Source organism: Ctenopharyngodon idella, chromosome 16 (genome assembly GCF_019924925.1).
Source record: "Ctenopharyngodon idella isolate HZGC_01 chromosome 16, HZGC01, whole genome shotgun sequence".
NCBI lineage: Eukaryota > Metazoa > Chordata > Actinopteri > Cypriniformes > Xenocyprididae > Ctenopharyngodon > Ctenopharyngodon idella.
The window spans coordinates 7,720,001-7,738,656 of record NC_067235.1 but is presented as its reverse complement, the minus strand read 5'-3'; the positions used below and the strand labels follow the sequence as shown (position 1 = coordinate 7,738,656).

At 37.5% G+C, this 18,656-nt stretch overlaps 2 protein-coding genes across 5 annotated transcripts in view; both read left to right on the top strand.

The window, feature by feature from the left end:
- LOC127497967 (uncharacterized) overlaps window positions 1–10,923 on the top strand; it is a 50,108-nt gene extending 39,185 nt beyond the window's left edge. Inside the window, exon 2 of the mRNA XM_051866823.1 lies at window positions 10,813–10,923. The gene's annotated coding sequence lies outside the window, so the exon portion shown is untranslated. The remainder of the gene's footprint in view (window positions 1–10,812) is intronic.
- Window positions 1–18,656, top strand: part of cdkal1 (CDK5 regulatory subunit associated protein 1-like 1) — a 395,716-nt gene that overhangs the window by 5,255 nt on the left and 371,805 nt on the right. The window lies entirely within an intron of this gene.

The following is an 18,656-nucleotide window of genomic DNA, read 5'->3' as shown; positions in this document are numbered from 1 at the left end:
GACATTGTATGCTTGAGTTACAACAGCTTCCTCTTTCAAGGCGAAACATCAGACTTTGTCAGGCCACCACGGACACACCGTCCAACGAAAACACAAGATCTTTGCAATTTAACATGGCTAAAGACTTAAGATTAGACTGACCATATATAATGTGCTTCTGGTTAAATCTCTGAGTAGTTAATCACAGTGTAAAACATGTCATTTCCTTTTACCCACAGGTGGCGCTATGACTGTAACTGAATATTGCCATGTAGATGTCTTTAGGTCAGGACTCTAATAAAACATGTGAAGTTTGGGGCAGATCGGACATTGTATGCCTGAGTTACAACAACTTCCTGTTTCATGGCGAAACATCGAACTTTGTCAGACTACCACGGACACGCCCTTCAGCGAAAACTCTAGATCTTCGCAATTTAACGTCTCAAAGGCCTTTAGATTAGACTGACCAAATATGATGTTGATCTGATTAAAGCTCTAGGAGAAGTTCGTTAAAGTACAATGTCTGGAAATGGCAAAAACTGCCAAAATTTTGCAGAGAAAATTCAAAATATCTCACTTCCTGTTGGGTTTACAGAGTTTGCACACAGGGGCTTTTTTGTAGGTATTGGGCTGTTACATCTGTCTACCGAATTTCATAACTGTACATGAAACAGCACGAAGGGCACTTAATTGAAATTTTGTAGGTGGCGCTATCGAGCTATTTTGCCACACCCAATTCTGAAACCCACATCAGATGTAAATTTTCACCACTTCTGACGCGTGTGCAAAGTTTCATGAGTTTTCAAGCATGTTTAGGCCCTCAAAAATGTAATTCATTTTGGAGAAGAAGAATAATTGGCCGAGCAATTACAATAGGGTCCTCACACCATCGGTAAAGTAAAGGTCTAATAAACACAATACAAAGCGACAGTGAAGTAGAAAAAGGAAATGAGAACGGGTTAACTTCTGGAACATAAGGTTGGACCCAAAATGGAGCCCTGTGGCACCCCACAGTTGATGATAACTGAGGATGATGAAAATGATGCCGACCTCAAGATTTAATCTATTTAGGAGGATGCGGTGATCCATAGTGTCGAAGGCTGTACTTAACTCCATCAATAAAAGGATGGCGCAGTTACCAGTCTCAACAGATAATATGAGAGCATTTACCACTCTTAAAAGGGCAGACTCTGTACTGTGCTTAGCTCTAAAAACCAGACAAAAAATGGCTATTTTTGCTTATAACTTTTGATTGGTTTGTCATCAATTTGGTCTCGTTGGGTTCGGGGCATCATGCCGAGTCGAATGATATCCAGTTTTTCCATATCGGTCATTTTGCCCGTTTTGCCATTTTGAATTTTTTGCTAAAATGCTGTATTTTACGAACACATTAGCGTATCGTTACGTAACTCGGTATGGGTCATCAGCACAATGCCCTGAAAGAGCCTGAGAAGTTTCGGACCAGCGCCAAGTGGAGAATTTTTTTTATTCATATGCTTATAACTTTTGATCTGGTTGGCTTATTTTCACGGGAGTCACATCCTTAGACTCCTGAATCCTTGCCGAGTCCAACAACCAAACATGCTAGGTTTCAACTTACGGTTGGTGCAGCGTGGTGATTTAGAGCTTAAAAAACGATTGTGAATATCTTCTAAACTGTAAGTCCGATCGAGACGAAATCAGCGTAGGAAACACGGAACTTAAGCTGGTTAACTATGTGTATTAGCCCAAATGTCAAAATTTTGACATTTAACTTTTTTAGACAGTCTCATTAAACTTTTTTTAATGAGACTGATCTTAACTAATTCCGTGGGTCATGCTGAGAACATTGATACCAATTTTGCCACAGTCAGCCAAACTTCCTGTGAGTCATTTTGATTTTCTTTAAAAACATACTTTTTCGAACTACTCTTAAACCATTGGTCCAATTTTCACCAAAATTGAATCGTATCATCTTTAGACCATGCTGGTAAAATGTTATGGATTTCGTGTTGATAGACGAAACCTTATTAATTTTCCACAGCAACAAATTAGAGGCTTGATGCCAAAATGACTCTTGAGGCTGTATCTCTGCAATGCTTTGACATATTGACACCAAACTTTGTCACCTCACTCTGACCATACCTCATTAATTTAATCACAGTGCCACCTATTGTTCGAAAGTGATAAACCAGTAAATCTTTATTACTGACTGTATTTGTGATTTTTCAGCTCTTTTGCCTAAAATAATCTTAATAGGTCTTTAATTGCTCACTGTTGCAGTTGATCTGATGCTCCCAGCCATGTTGGCTGGCTTCTTGTGCCTCTTTTGTGCTTGGCCCCATAATTGCTGCGTGCAGCTGTTGTTGTTGTTGTTGTTGTTGTTGTTGTTGTTGTTGTTGTTGTTGTTGTTGTTGTTGTTGTTGTTGTTGTTGTTGTTGTTGTTGTTGTTGGGATGAGGGGGAAGGAGAGGAAATGAGGAGGGAAGGGGGGATATATATGTATGAAAAGAGAAAAGTGAAGGGAGGAGAGGAGGGGGGAAGGAAAGGAAAGAAGGAAAAAAAAACCCAATACCCTAAAACACTCAACACCCTCAAATGACATATCTTTCTGAGTATAAGGTTTTTCTTTTCTCTGCTTTTTTTGTTCTGTTTGTCCTTTTTTGTTATAGTGTTGTTGGTCTATTTTGTTTTGTTTTATGTTAGTTGATATGTGTATTTTGTGCAGTCTTTGTATGTATACCACTCATTTTTGCAATAATGTCCAACAACTCAGAGTGCGATATAGAGTGAAAATTAGAAAAAAACAGAACTTATATTTAAATAATGGATTATGCATGCTGTTTACCTGAAGATTTCAGATATCAGCAATGCAGTTTATGTATATTTAATGTCACGTTCACACCTAGTTAGTAACAATTTTTGTTTGTCAGCAATACCATTATTAGGGCCCGAGCACCGATGGCGTGAGGACCCTATTGGAATTGCTCCGTTTATTAGGGCCCAAGCACCGATGGTGCGAGGACCCTATTGGATTTCCTCCGTTCATTAGGGCCCGAGCACCGATGGTGTGAGGACCCTATTGGAAGTGCTCCGTTTATTAGGGCCCGAGCACCGATGGTGTGAGGACCCTATTGGAATTGCTCCGTTTATTAGGGCCCAAGCCACTAATGGCGCAGGGCCCTCTTGATCCCCTAAGGATGATTATTATTATTATTATTATTATTATTATTATTATTATTTTTTTTTTATTTTTTTTTATTTAAACATGCTCAAAAACTCTTGAAAATTGGCACACACATTGGAATCTGTGGCCATTAGGACGCTGCAGAGGCTGGTACCCAGGCGTGGCAGGGGCGCTCGACAGCGCCCCCTTGAACGAAGTCCAAAAACTTGGTCCATATATCAAACACACTTGCACGTATTAGTATGAAACTCGGTACACCTATAGAAGTGTATCACTTTTAAAATGCTTTGAGATCACCCTCTTATTTTTACCCGATTTGCTTCATACTTCACCAGAATAATGTCAAGACATGGTGAATGTAGACCTTGGAAAAGAATTGTGATGTCTCAAACATTGTTGCCATGGCAACGCATCAAACTTAAAAATTCGTTTTGGAAGCTTTTGAGACTTTTAACATGCTTCAAATAGCATGAAACTCAATACACACATCAGAGATGTCAAGCAGTAGACATGGGCAAAACCGTAGAAACGGGCGGGGAGCAGGGCCTCTATAGCGCCACCTTTTGACAAAAGTGGAGGGGTTAGTTTAACCTACAGTCACCAAACTCGGCACACATATTGGTCTCATTAAGCCGGACAACTTTCTATTTTACAGTCATTAGCTCAGACCAACAGGAGGTCAGCTATTTTGGTTTAAATGTGGATTTTTTTGAATAAACAGTCTCTGAATTTTAAACTACTACTTCTAGAGGGTTTATTCGATTCAGATCAAACATTTTTTACCATGACGCTAAGACACTGAAGATGTTAAATTGAGAACGGATAATGGATATATCGAACGGTGTTGCCATGGTGATAGATTGAAGTAATGTCAAAAAAGGGAAACGAAATGACTCATATTTTCTATAAAATAACACTATACACAATTAATTTATATATAGAATAATACAAATGTTTGAAATAAGCAGATTTTATTCATTTTTTTTCAATTCAAAAAGCATGTGTAAGTTAAAAATGGCAGATTTATCTATTTTTCAATCAAATATAATTAATGTCATACATGAAGTAACAACTAGAGGGCAGCATATACCTATTTTTAAACAAGGCTGGATCAAGTACTAGAGCACTAGAACAAGCACTAGAGCACTGGATCAAGCACTAGAGCAATAGTTTATATAGACAGAACAATGATTTCATTTTTATTTTATACTGTTTGTGCAGGTATATTTAAACATTTATCAAAGACTACTTTATGTCACAATTTAGGTGTTTTTTTTTGGTTTAAAATGATCTTAGTCTCTCTCTCTCTCTCTCTCTCTCTCTCTCTCTCTCTCTCTCTCTCTCTCACACACTCTCTCTCACACACACACACACACACAAAAAAAGAAAAAACACTCAAATTTGCAAACACAACCACACACATGCAAACAATACACTTTTCACTCACGCACGCACGCGCACACACACAGACACATTCATTTTTTTTATTTTTATTTTTTTATTGTATTGAGAGCTCAGCTTTATGTGGAAACCTTTTGAGTAGAAATGCATATTGCAATTTTTTTGTTTTGCAAATAAAACTCCCATAGCCCATAACTACTGTAGTTTTAACTTATTTTAATATAAATTTAGTTAAATCATTAAGCTATGACTTGACTTGAATTGCTTGACATAAAGCAGTGATTCGACTTGACTTGCTTGATTCTCACAAAAATTGATTTGGACTTGCTTGAGACTTGAGACTTACTTGTGACTTGCACATGTGTGACTTACTCCCACCTCTGACAGTTAGTGTTATCACAGTAAATCCATGATAAATGTTGCTGAATTGTTGGTTGAAAAGTATTCTGTATATCTGGATTGGCTCAATGTTTCTCCTGATTTGCATGTTAGTGTCGTTGATTAAGTCAGCGCTGTTTCAACTGGCTTTAAACTGAATTAAATCACAGAGAGATTTGTAGCTGGTACTAAAGACCTCTACGCCGAACTCGAACAGTTCTCACTGTTAACACACTCAGCAAGTAAACACATTTGTGAGCTCGTGAATCGCGCAAGTAGCGCTGTTTCGTTCCGCTTTTGGCGCGTTAATGTTTCCCTGGTCTAAAATCTAGTACTGCCACCTTGTGTTGACATTGTGAAACTGCACGATTTGTAAATTATGCATGGCGGGCCACACATAATATATTTTAATAGATAAGCTGCGGGCTGCTTAAAATTCATCCTCGGGCCGCATTTGGCCTGTGGGCCGTAGTTTGGACACCCCTGTTTTAAAGTATCTCCACTGTCTTATCTTCTAAATTCGCTGATGTTTACTTTACTGCTCTAAAATAATGCATTTTAGTTTTCAAATCATAAATACTGTTATATTTATTGAAAAATAAGTAGCCTATACAATTTTATGAAGAAATTACTTGTTCTTTCTGCTTAGTAGTGTGTCTTTTTCACTTCCACTCGTAGTTGATTTGTGTATATAGTGCATATTTAAGGTTTTGCACTGCAATACATAATTTGATTATATCTATATTGGTTCAATAGAAGGGGGAAATCCTGTCCACAAAGAAAGATACATTTTCCTAGGGCCTCCAAATGTCTAGAACCAGCCCCTGATAAGCAGCAGTATGTACCAAAATATTGTACTAATTTATTACACACATACTCTGACTTTGTGCTTACACGTTAAAGAATATATATCTAACTTTTTCCTCTTTTAAGTGTCTGAATCATAGGGTTTATCCTAATCATAATAACCCTAACCCATCAGTAGGTGGCACTCTTGACCAATGAAATGAGCAGAAAGTGACTCTATCACCAAATCTCCTCTTTGATTGTCTTCATAAAGAGTCAGCACTGATGGGTGGGATACCTCAATGATTTGCATAAACAGTGTTATACTAAAACATTTAAGTGTTTCTTTTTCCGTGTGTCTTTTTTTTTTTTTCATGTTTCTTGGCCTTGAAAGGTGTTTACTTTTTTTTTCAACAACAAAATCTTTATTTAGGTTCTTTTCAATGGAGAAAAAAATATTAAGAATGTGTGTTGCATGTAAATGATTAAATATATTGTTTCAGAGCTACCTTGTTGTATGGTGTTTTAGGCTAGAACACAATCTATGTGCTTGATGTCATGTTTTCATGCAAAGAACAGTGTATTTATGTATTTGTCTCACTGTTCATTCATAAAATAGACCATGCTCGCAGCGCTATGAGTGGCTGAACGCAGTCTATGCAGTGTTACTTGTCTGGCAGAGATGGCCAATGAAAGCGCACGACTGCTATGACGCTCCAGCCTCCTCCGCTCACTGGCTACAGAGCAACTTGCTGCTTGTTTGTGCAGCTACTGCTGTTTCTCCAAGTCCTCAGTATCTTGGTGTCATATATAAATGTATACCTATTACCTCAGGCTACAAACAATGCAATGATGCAACGTGGTTATATTAGAGCACTGCTTGTCATATGTCTATATGCAGTGCTTCGTTGGAGCAAGAAATGAGATTCGACACTGAAGAGCTCTTGTGAAAAGACCCAGCCTAAGGCGTCGTCGTCTTCCATCCCGGAGTTTGACAGGAGGTTTCATGACTGATCAAAATGTTTGCTTATCAGGGGCCAAGCACCGAAGGTGCGTAGGCACCTATTGTATCTGTTGGCGTTCTTTTTAGGGGCCAAGCACCTATTGTATCCGTTGGCGTTCTTTTTTTTAAGTTTTTTTTATTTTTATTTTTTATAATTCTTCTTCTTCTGCTCTTGAGTCTATGGCAGCCCATAGAACCGTATGCTAAAAAGTTGTGAAATTTGGCACACAGTTAGAAGACAGTCTGAACTGTGTCCATAGCAAATTTGGAGTCTCTAACTCAATCTCTCTAGCGCCACCAGCTGTCCAAATTTGCACTCATGTTTATGTTAATAACTTTTGAACCGTAAGGGTTGTAGAAACAAAATTCTTTTTTCCTCTGATTCCTTGGGTCAAGACGAATCGACTGCACCCTATGACGTCATTTTCCGTCGTGAAAATTTTTCCGCCATTTTGAATTTTCTGAAAAACCTACTTTTTCGAACTCCTTCTAGGCCGTTACTCTGATTTTCACGAAAATTGAACCATATCATCTTCAGACCATGCTGACAAAAAGTTATGAAATTCAAGTTGATTTCTCAAACCGTTTTTGCAAAACACATGAACGAATTTTACATAGCGCTTGCGAAAATAGACATAATGCTGTATCTCTGCAACGCTTTATCGTATTTAGACCAAACTTGCCATCACAAGCATGACCTGAGGCAACATGCAGCGTTTCGGCGCAGCACCACCTACTGGTCCGGAGATACGAAAAATGGCTATTTTTGCTTATAACTTAAACTAAATTTGGTCTTGTTGGATTTGGGGCATCATGCTGAGTCGAATGATATCCAATTTTCCCATATCGGCCATTTTGAATTTTGTGCTAAAATGCTGTATTTTACGAACGCATTAATGTATCGTTACGAAACTCCGTATGGGTCATCAGGACAATGCCCTGAAGGAGCCTGAGAAGTTTCGGACCAGCGCCACCTAGTGGAGAATTTTTTTTTTTCATATGCTTTTAACTTTTGATCTGGTTGACTTATTTTCACGGGACTCACATTCTAAGACTCCTGAATCCTTGACGAGTCCAACGATACCAAACATGCTAGGTTTCGACTTACGGTTTGTGTGGCGTGGTGATTTAGCGCTTAAAAAACGATTGCGAATATCTTCGAAACCGTTAATCCGATCGAGACGAAACCAGTGTAGGAAACGCGTAACCTAAGCTGGTTAACTATATGTCACAGCCCAAATGTCAAAATTTTGATAGGAAGTGGCAAAAAAAATCAAAACATAGTCGTTCATGGGTCATTTTTTTTCATGATCTCGTACATATAAATTTAACACGCACGTATGGGGTCACCCTGAGGACACATAAAAAAATTGGTTGGATTGTGCCTCTTGGTGGCACAATATAATTGAACAAAACTTGAAATTTCCAGTAACTACAATACAGTATTATGATATAAAATGCTATATTATATGAATGCATTGATTACCATTACGAAACTCAGGATGTGCCATCGGCACCATGCTCTGAAGGCACACAATAGGTTTTGAGACAGCGCCTCCTTGTGGTCAAATGTTACAATGAAATTTAAAAAATGCTAATAGATTTATATAAATGTGACCTTTTTTAATTAGACTGATCTTAACTAATTCTGTGGGTCATGCGGAGAACATTGATGTAAATTTTGCCACAGTCAGCGAAACTTCCTCTGAGTCATTTTGATTTTCTTTAAAATCATACTTTTTCGAACTACTCTTAAACTGTTGCTCCAATTTTCACCAAAATCGAATTGTATCGTCTTTAGACCATGTTGGTAAAATGTTATGGATTTCGTGTTGATAGACGAAACCTTATTAATTTACCACAGCAACAAATTAGAGGCTTAATGCCAAAATGACTCTTGAGGCTGTATCTCAGCAATGCTTTTACATATTGACACCAAACTTTGCGAGTGTCATTGTCACCTCACTCTGACCATACCTCATTAAAGGGTTAGTTCACCCAAAAATGAAAATTCTGTCTTTAATTACTCACCCTCGTGCCGTTTTACACCTGTAAGACCTTCGTTGATCTTCGGAACACAAATTAAGATATTTTTGTTTAAATCCGATGGCTCCATGAGGCCTACATAGGGAGCAATTACAGGGAGAAATTATGGCCGATTATAAAACACTGCTTGTCGAATCATGATTCGGATCGTGTGTCAAACCACCAAACTGCTGAAATCACATGACTTTGGCGCTCCGAACTGCGGATTCGACACGCTGATTCATTATGCTCTGAAGCTTCCTGAAGCAGTGTTTTGAAATCGGCCATCACTAAATAATTCGTTATTTTGTTTTTTTTGGCGCACCAAAAATATTCTCGTCGCTTTATACTATTAATATTGAACCACTGTACTCGCATGAACTGATTTATGTATGTTTTTAGAACCTTTATGGATCTTGAGAGAGGAAATGTCATTGCTCCCTACGTAGGCCTCACGGAGCCATCAGATTTAAACAATTATTATCTATTTTTTTTGTCCGAAGATTAACGAAGGTCTTACGGGTCTGGAACGGCATGAGCGTGAGTAATAAATGACAGAATTTTCATTTTTGGGTGAACTAACCCTTTAATTTAATCACAGTGCCACCTATTTGTCAAAAGTGATAAACCAGTAAATCTTTATTATTGACTGTATTTGTGATTTTTCAGCTCTTTTGCCTAAAATGATCTTAATAGGTATTTAATTGCTCACTGATGCAGTTGGTCTGATGCTCCCAGCCTTGTTGGCTGGCTTGTTGTGCTGCTTTTGTGCTTGGCCCCGTAATTGCTGCTTGCAGCTATATTTTCTCTTGCATTTATAATGAGGGATGGGTATCTAAACCCGGTATTAAATGAGCCCCGGGGCTAAATTATGAAAGTATCGGTAAGCTCCCACGTTATCTGTTCTACTGTTGGTACTGGAGAAATTAAGAAAATACACTTAATATTTATTATTGCTATATAAACGTTGCAAATTGCAATCTTGCAATCTCATCAACCATTTCTATATGCGATAATATTATGACATTTGTCTATAATGCATTTTTTGATATTTGCAACAGAAGAGAGATCTCTCTTTAAAGCCCCTGTTTAATGGTCTGGTTTCACTTTAGGGCTGTGCGATTTAATGTAATTTTATCTAATTTTATTTCAGTTTTGGCTTCCAAAGATTATGAAAATATATTTGAGGTAAAACTATTTAAAACTAGCTGCATTCCATGTAGAGTCAAGTCAAGTCACCTTTATTTATATAGCGCTTTTTACAATGCAGATTGTGTCAAAGCAGCTTTACAGTGATAAATGGTATATAATTTTGGCTGCACAGCAGCTCTTAAAGAAAATGCTGTCAATGTAGGCAGATGCAAAGCACTGTTGAATATCAAATGTCAAGTGTCACCAACTAAGCAAGCCAAAGGCGACAGCGGCAAGGAACCCAAACTCCAACAGGTGACATCAGGTGGCAAATAGGTGTTAAAATGGAGAAAAAAACCTTGGGAGAAACCAGGCTTAGTCGGGGGGCCAGTTCTCCTCTGGCAGACAGTGCTTTGTTACGATTCAGGTAGCTATCATAAGCCAGATAGGATCGCAGCATTCAAAGTATTTATTCCAGTTCAATCCATCGTATTCATCACGCTGGTATGGACGGTTTGTTGAGGAACTGTGCCACTGGCTGTCGTGTCGATGAGGCCTTCACAATGGATGATCTAGTTGACTCAATCTCTGCTGACTCTTCAGGGGTGCGTTGTGGTCGTGTCAAGGCGTAGGTCCTCAATCTCACCTGGATACGACCTGGATCCGGTTGACTACGGTAAACCTCGGGATAAACAGAAAGACTAATATTAGCGTAGATGCCATTCTTCTTCTAATGTAATGAGTACATCTGGTGTTATAGGAAGTGTTCCCGGTTCCGGCTGACCTAATTTATGCAGCCTAATAATCCTTTAATGGATTTGAAAATGAATTGATAATGTGTTATGTGTATGCCAGGTTAAAGAGATGCGTTTTTAGTCTAGATTTAAACTGACAGAGTGTGTCTGCTTCCCGAACAATGCTAGGAAGATTGTTCCAAAGTTTAGGTGCCAAATAGGAGAAGGATCTACCACCTGCAGTTGATTTTGATATTCTAGGTATTATCAGCTGGCCTGAATTCTGAGATCGCAATAGACGTGAAGGACTATAATGCATTATGAGCTCGCTCAGGTACTGGGGAGCTAAACCATTTAGTGCTTTGTAAGTAATTAGCAAGATTTTAAAATCTATACGATGTTTAACAGGAAGCCAATGCAGTGTTGACAGAACTGGGCTAATATAGTCATACTTCCTAGTTCTAGTAAGAACTCTAGCTGCTGCATTTTGTACGAGCTGTAGTTTGTTTAACAGGCGAGCAGAACAACCACCCAGTAGAGCATTACAGTAATCTAGCCTTGAGGTCATGAACGCATGAACTAACTGTTCTGCATTTGTCATTGAGAGCATATGTCGTAGTTTAGATATATTTTTAAGATGGAAGAATGCGGTTTTACAGATGGTAGTAACATGGCCTTCAAATGAAATATTGGTATCAAAGAGCACACCCAGGTTCCTAACTGACGACGAAGACTTAACAGAGCAGCCATCAAGTGTTAGACAGTATTCTAGGTTATTATGTGAAGAAGTTTTTGGTCCAAAAATTAGAATCTGTTTTTTCTGAATTTAGTAGTAGGAAATTACTGGTCATCCAATTTTTTTTATATCAGCTATGCATTCCGTTAATTTTGTGAATTGGTAAGTTTCGTCAGGGCGCAAAGAAATATAGAGCTGAGTATCATCAGCGTAACAGTGATAACTAACGGCATGCTTCCTAATGATATCTCCCAAGGGTAGCATGTACAGAGTGAACAGCAACGGTCCTAGTACTGAGCCTTGCGGTACTCCATATTGAACTTGTGATCGATATGACATCTCGTTTACTACTACAAACTGATAACGGTCAGATAAGTATGACAGTGCAATTCCACTAATAATAGCCAGCTTAAGTTTTCGGTACGTATCCTAGTGATAAAGATGAATTAACGATATTAAGAAGAGGATCTATGACCTCTGGAAGCATCTCTTTCAATAGCTTAGTCGGTTTAGGGTCTAACATACATGTTGTTGATTTTGATGATTTAACAAGTTTAGACAATTCTTCCTCTCCTAAAGCAGTAAATGAATTGAATTTTTCCTCAGGGACACTACAATGCACTGTCTGATGCGATACTGTAGTAGACGGTTGCATGGTTATAATTTTCTCTCTAATATTGTCAATCTTGCAAGTAAAGAAGTTCATAAAGTCATTACTGCTGTGCTCTTTGGAAACATCAGAAGTTGAAGCTTTATTTCTTGTTAATTTAGCCACTGTATCAAATAAATACCTAGGGTTGTGCTTATTTTCTTCTAAAAGTTTTGAAAAATAGGCAGATCTAGCAGTTTTTAAGGCCTTTTTGTACTCAATCATTCTCTCTCTCCACAAAATGCGAAAAACTTCTAGTTTTGTTTTCTTCCAGCTGCGCTCCATTTTTCTGGCTGCTACCTTTAGGGCCTGAGTGTGCTCATTGTACCACGGCATTGGATTAATTTCCTTAATCTTTTTTAAACGCAAAGGAGCAACTGAGTCTAATGTGCTGGAAAAGACAGAGGCAATAGTTTCTGTTGCAACATCGAGGTCTTCTAAGCTTTCTGGTATGCTAAGGCGATGAAACTGATCAGGAAGATTATTTATAAAGTGATCTTTAGTGGTAGAAGTGATGGTTCTACCATATTTATGGCAGGGAGGCAGTTTAGCAGCCTTGACTAAATGTAGTATACATGAGACTAGATAATGATCTGAGATGTCGTCGCTCTGCTGCAGAATTTCAACGGCATCAATATCGATTCCATGTGACAATATTAGATCTAAAGTATGATTACGACAATGAGTGGATCCTGACACGTGTTGTCTAACTCCAATAGAATTTAGAATGTCTGTAAATGCCAATCCTAATGCGTCTTTTTCATTATCTACATGGATATTAAAATCACCAACAACAAGGACTTTATCTGCAGCTAGTACTAACTCTGATAGAAAATCAGCAAATTCTTTGTTAAAGTCTGTATGGTGTCCTGGTGGCCTGTATACAGTAGCCAGCACAAATGTCAACTTACATAATGCTACATAAAGTACCATCACTTCGAAGGAATTATATTTGAAAGATTCTTGACTAATACTGTAAATATTACTATAAATTACAGCTACACCTCCCCCTTTGCCTTTCTGACGAGGATTGTGTCAAATAATAACCTTGAGGGCTAGACTCATTTAAAGTAATGTAATCGTCTGATTTTAGCCAAGTTTCTGTCAAACACAGCAAATCCAGATTATTGTCTGTGATAATATCATTTACAATAAGTGCTTTTGAAGAAAGGGATCTAATATTTAACAACCCAAGCTTTATCATTTGTTCATCAGTATTATCTCTATTTTTTATTTGTTGAACATCAATTAAATTTTTACCATTAAATGGGTTTGGAAGTGTTTTGTTTTTACTAATTCGGGGTACAGACACAGTCTCTATGTGATAATATCTAGGTGTAAGAGTTTCTATGTTTTGGGAATTATCTGACTTCTGTAACGTGAGGCAGCTAGCAGACGGTCGGTTTATCCAGTATGTCTGCTTCCTGACCTGGACCCCAGTTTGTCATGTTTCAGCTCTAAGACTATGTGCCATATTACTAGAGAGAAGAGCAGCACCATCCCGGGAGGGATGAATACCATCTCTTTTTAACAGGTCAGGTCTGCCCCAAAAACTTTTCCAATTGTCTATGAAACCTATATTATTCTGCGGACACCACTGCGGACTGATCCGACTTACCACAGCTGTTTGATGAACGCATTGAAAAGAAAATGAGCGCGCGAGAGACTGATGACAAGTTAACAAGCTAGCGAGATGCAAATGCGTTGTAATAGCGATTTAGATTCAAAGATTAAAAGCTAGCGACGTCAGATTAATGTGGTAGGCAATATTATATATAAGGTAATGATGATATAAGCAACCCTTTCCTTTCTTTTCATAATATAGTGCACTTTCCTTTCATTTTCTTCACAGCGGTGCACATTCACACCTCCTATTAAAGCCCAAACTTAATGTCGGAATCAGCAAAATTTGTGATTTTTGTCAAATGCAGTCTAATGTTTCTGATGAACAATAAACGATATCTAGTTTCCGCCCAACCACCTTCCGTATTAAACTTACGGAAAAAGCGTTACTGACGTTGTGTCTTTTATGCTTTTTTTTTCGTAATTTGAATATGGAAAGCTTAGGACGTAGTGTAAGCGTTTTGAACTGCGAGAGTTTTACACTTTCTTCGTAAGTAGAATACGGAAGGGGGTCTGGTGGAAGCCAGATGTTTTACTTTATAATTGTTAAAGGTATAGTTCACCCCAAAATGAAAATTATTCCATGATTTACTCACCCTCAAGCCATCCTAGGTGTATATGACTATCTTCTTTCAGACGAACACAATCAGGGATATATTTAAAAATATCCTTAGTCCTCCAAGGTTTATAATGGCTGTAAATGGCAGCCCAAATTTTGAAGACGGATGGGTTAAGGGTGAGTAAATCATGAAATTTTCATTTTTGGGTGAACGATCCCGTGTGGAGTACGTTTATAATGGATAGATGCACATTCTTGAGCTTCATACTCGTTGGTCCCGTTCACTGCAATTATAAAGCTTAGATGCGTCAGGATATTTATTAATATAATTCTGATTGTGTTCATCAGAAAGAAGAATGTCATATAGGGTTTTTCCTGGGTCAAAAATGGTCTTTGGTGGTGGTTGACAGACATGGTCATCCACACATATAGCAAAAAGTATCCTACCCACATGATCTGTGAGCCCAGTACTGACAATACATTTAAAATAAATGCAAAGAAACAGTTTGTGAATTTCTTTTTTTTTTTTTTTTTTTTGGCTCATCTTATTTTGATATCTCGTTTTGTATGATCTCTTATGTTTCTTTTGTTCCTCATTGTTTACACTTTATATTACTGATTATTATTTTGGTATATAATATCAATATTAAAAAGTAGCATAGTTTATTTTGACAAATAGTTGTAATTGTATATATAATTGCATATAATTTTCTACTATATACAATTGAATAAAATTAGCAGCTAGCTAACAACAACTTGCTTTGTTCTGGTTTCACCTCACTCCAGTCTAAACTAAATGATTTTATAGATAACATTTAATACACATTGTCAATATAAATAACCTTAAAATACTGTGGAGTATTAAGGCTAATTCTTACTAACCACTCTTGCTAAATGGGGTAAGCACACTTGCATTCTCATTTCAGAGGTGTTGAGTAAATGATTATACACTAATTTGTGAGATCAGTGTTGAACAGATCAGTCGTTTTTATCATTAAAATTAATTCAAATGAGTCATTTAGGTCACGAATCGGACATTAGCGGACGCGTTGTGTGCACGTCCGCATCCCGCTGACATCGCGAAAGATTTGTCAACACAGAAAACCCTTCAGCACTGCACAGGATAGGATTTTTTTTTTCGCTTATTGAAAGTGTTGTTTATGTCAGCTGCATGTGCGGAATGCTTGTCAGAGAGGCGTCGTTTTTTGAGCGCAATTCACACCCAGCCAGGGCTCCAGACTGCGCCTAAAATGGGCGCATTTGCGACTACAAATATTAATTTGCGAGTGATATTTTTGCTGAGGTCGCCATTGGCGACCATACAAATTCACACGTTATGACTGTAAAATTTGCATGTTATTTGCGTGTTATGTGACCAGTAGCCTATCGCATCATTTGCTGTGTTGACGTAATTAAATGAGATGCTGCGTGTGAATGTTTCACTGAGTTAGAGCTCCGAAATATGAACAGGTAGGAAAAAATTTCACACACCAAACAGATGCCAAAGAACTAGCGCTGATGAAATCCGACTGTGTTGTTGCCTCGCGTCGCTTGCGTTGGTGCAAAACAGCTGCATTTGAACACACCATTCTACTCCTGCGTAAAGGAGACAACTGCCCATTTCTTCATATAAATTCGTCTATATTCGTCATTCAAAAGGGGAAACCGGCTCTACAGACTGCAGATACACACACAACGCAGCGCGTGCTTACCGTTTCGAATATCAATCATGCTGATCACTTTCATTATTCCACTCCGCTCATGCTCATCAGATAAATTTAAGGTCATTAAAAGTCTTCAGTGCCTTAAACAGTATAACAAGAGTATAAACGATCATTTTAAGGCATCTTATATTTTGTGGATGGAAAAACAAATCGCAGTACTCCCTTATGTGATTATTATTAATTTCATTAAATTAATGTGAGTGCTGCATGTTTAGTCAAAGTCAAAAGATGGTGCTGTTGCGCATTCTTCAGAGCAGCTCGCATTCAATGGTTAGCGCACATGTCAACCGATTGCTTATGAACTAATGATGATCAATTATCACAAAGTTTACTTTACATTATTTATATTATATTGTGTTGTAAACGGTTGTAGCAACGTAATTTTTTAATCCATATCTGAACTTGAGCAGCAAAAGTAAAGCACAGGCATTTCAAAATAAGAGTCCCACTGTATTTAAAAGTAATCAAAGTCAAGCAGTATGTATATCAATTGCCCCTGTTTGTTATTTGGTTACACAAACCAAATTCAATATATTTATTTATTTCCATATATTTATATTTATTTTAATTTGATTCAAAGTAAACTGTTGTAGCTTCAGGAAGGAAGGACTAAGAACATTATTTGACACACATTATTCAATATAAAGATTTTACTAGCATCAGGGTTATTATAGTTAACTAAAACCATTAAAAACACTTTTTTATTGCTTGAAATAAATGTTAATACTAAAATAAAAATCTATACAAACTAAACAGACATGTTTAAAAACAACAAAAAACAAAACTAAAAACAAAAATTAAAACAACAAAAAATGAAAGCAGAAAATATAAAAATCTAATCGGATTCAAAATATTAACAAAAACTATAATAGTATTAAGTGAAAATAGTGACATTCATTTCCCAGAAAAGCCACAAGATGAAAAAGCTGAAACTATAAAGGGGAGATATATAAACACAACAGTGTGACTAAAAGTAAGTGATTTAAAATTTTAAGTTCATTTGTTTTTTTTGTCTGGAGCCCTGCCAGCGGTAATTCAGGAAAAAAAAATTCCGAATGCACCACCTGCAACATGGATTCGGTCTTCTGACCTATTACCATTGTGTCAGTTCACAGTTGATTTCATTAATGTGCGAGGGAGAGAGAGCAAAGACAGTTAGTTTGAAGACAGGGAGAGCGCACGGGGGAGGGAGCACGTTTTTCTCTCTGTTAACATGCACCCTATCTCAAGCACAGCAGTCATCTGCATCACTCATAAATAACAATAACTGATCAAATAAGGCTTTGGCGGGACAAAAATTTGTTTTGGAGACCGCCAAGAAATGTTCAATGCAGGAAAAACCCTACATATACACCTAGGATGAGTAACGCTTGGGGTAATTTTCATTTTTAAAGTGAAGAGTTTATTTTAAATTTGATTACTTTATTAGATTTACTTTTGTAGGCTATATCTACTTACCTGAACAGTAATGTTAATAGACCTTTCGGAAAAAAAAATAATCACTGTTTAATTCATTTGTATATTTGTTATATTGTGCTTATTTGTCAGTTTGTTTGTACTTTGTTTCTTTGTTCTTGATCTTATTGTATGCTGTCTTATTCAAACACTAAAAATGCCTGCACACTGGTGCATTTATTTTCGGAATACAAATTAAGATATTTTTGATGAAATCCGAGGGTTTCTGAACCACACATAGGCAGCAACATCATTGCACCCTTTGAGGTCCAGAAAAGTATTAAAGATATTGTTAATAGTCCATGTGAATACAGTGGTTCAACCTTAATGTTATGAAGTGATGAGAATACTTTGTGCACAAAAACAAAACAAAATGAATGGCTTTATTCAACAATTTCTTCTCTCCCCTGTTAGTCTCCTACGCAGTTGACGTAGTGTATGCAGTGCAGCGCTTCTGCGTTTATGTCTGAACGGCGACTCAGTATTTGCTGACGCTGTACCTCAAAAGGACCTCAGAAGGTGCAATGACATTACTGCCTATCTGCAAACCCTTGGATTTCATCAAAAATATCTTAATTTGTGTTCCATAGATGAACAAAGGTTTCACTGGTTTGGGACGACATGAGGGTGAGTACTTGATGACAGAAATTTAATTTTTGGGTGAACTGACTACATATAATTAGCAGACCCCTGAAGTATACACATCTTGGGCTACAAGACATGATCACTATCAGCACCTCTGTGCCTTTATGAATCACAAATGACCCTTTTGGTAAAAAAGAGGGGATTGGAACAGGAAAGCAAATGTCTTTGTTCATTTTCAACTCTATATTTTCAGTCTTTGCAAAGGACACAAAAACACCTTAGATGTATGTTTGCAGCCTAAATGGCACTTGGTTAACAAGTTTCTGGAGGGGAATATTTCCAGTGAAGAATAATGTAAAGTGAAAAATGCAATTTTTTTTTACATTTTATTTTGAATCGATCTATGGTTTGGTATTGATTAGCCATCAACTTGCTTGGCATTTTTTCCTGTTGTGCACGGTTATTTTCCAGAGTGTCCTTGAGCATGGGGCTATTTATAATGACCTTCTGTGACTGCATTAACAACCATGCAGTTTATATCAGTGGGATCTGGGTTTATCGCCATGACAGTTGAACAGTCCCTTGTCAGTGATGCTCTGGGATTTTGTCAATTTTGTTAATTAGAGGTTTATTGGTGTTGTGAACTGAATGCTTGCTTGGTTTAATTGTTTAGATGAATTTCTCCTTGTGTGAGAGCACTTGAAGCACACCGAGGGCCAGGGT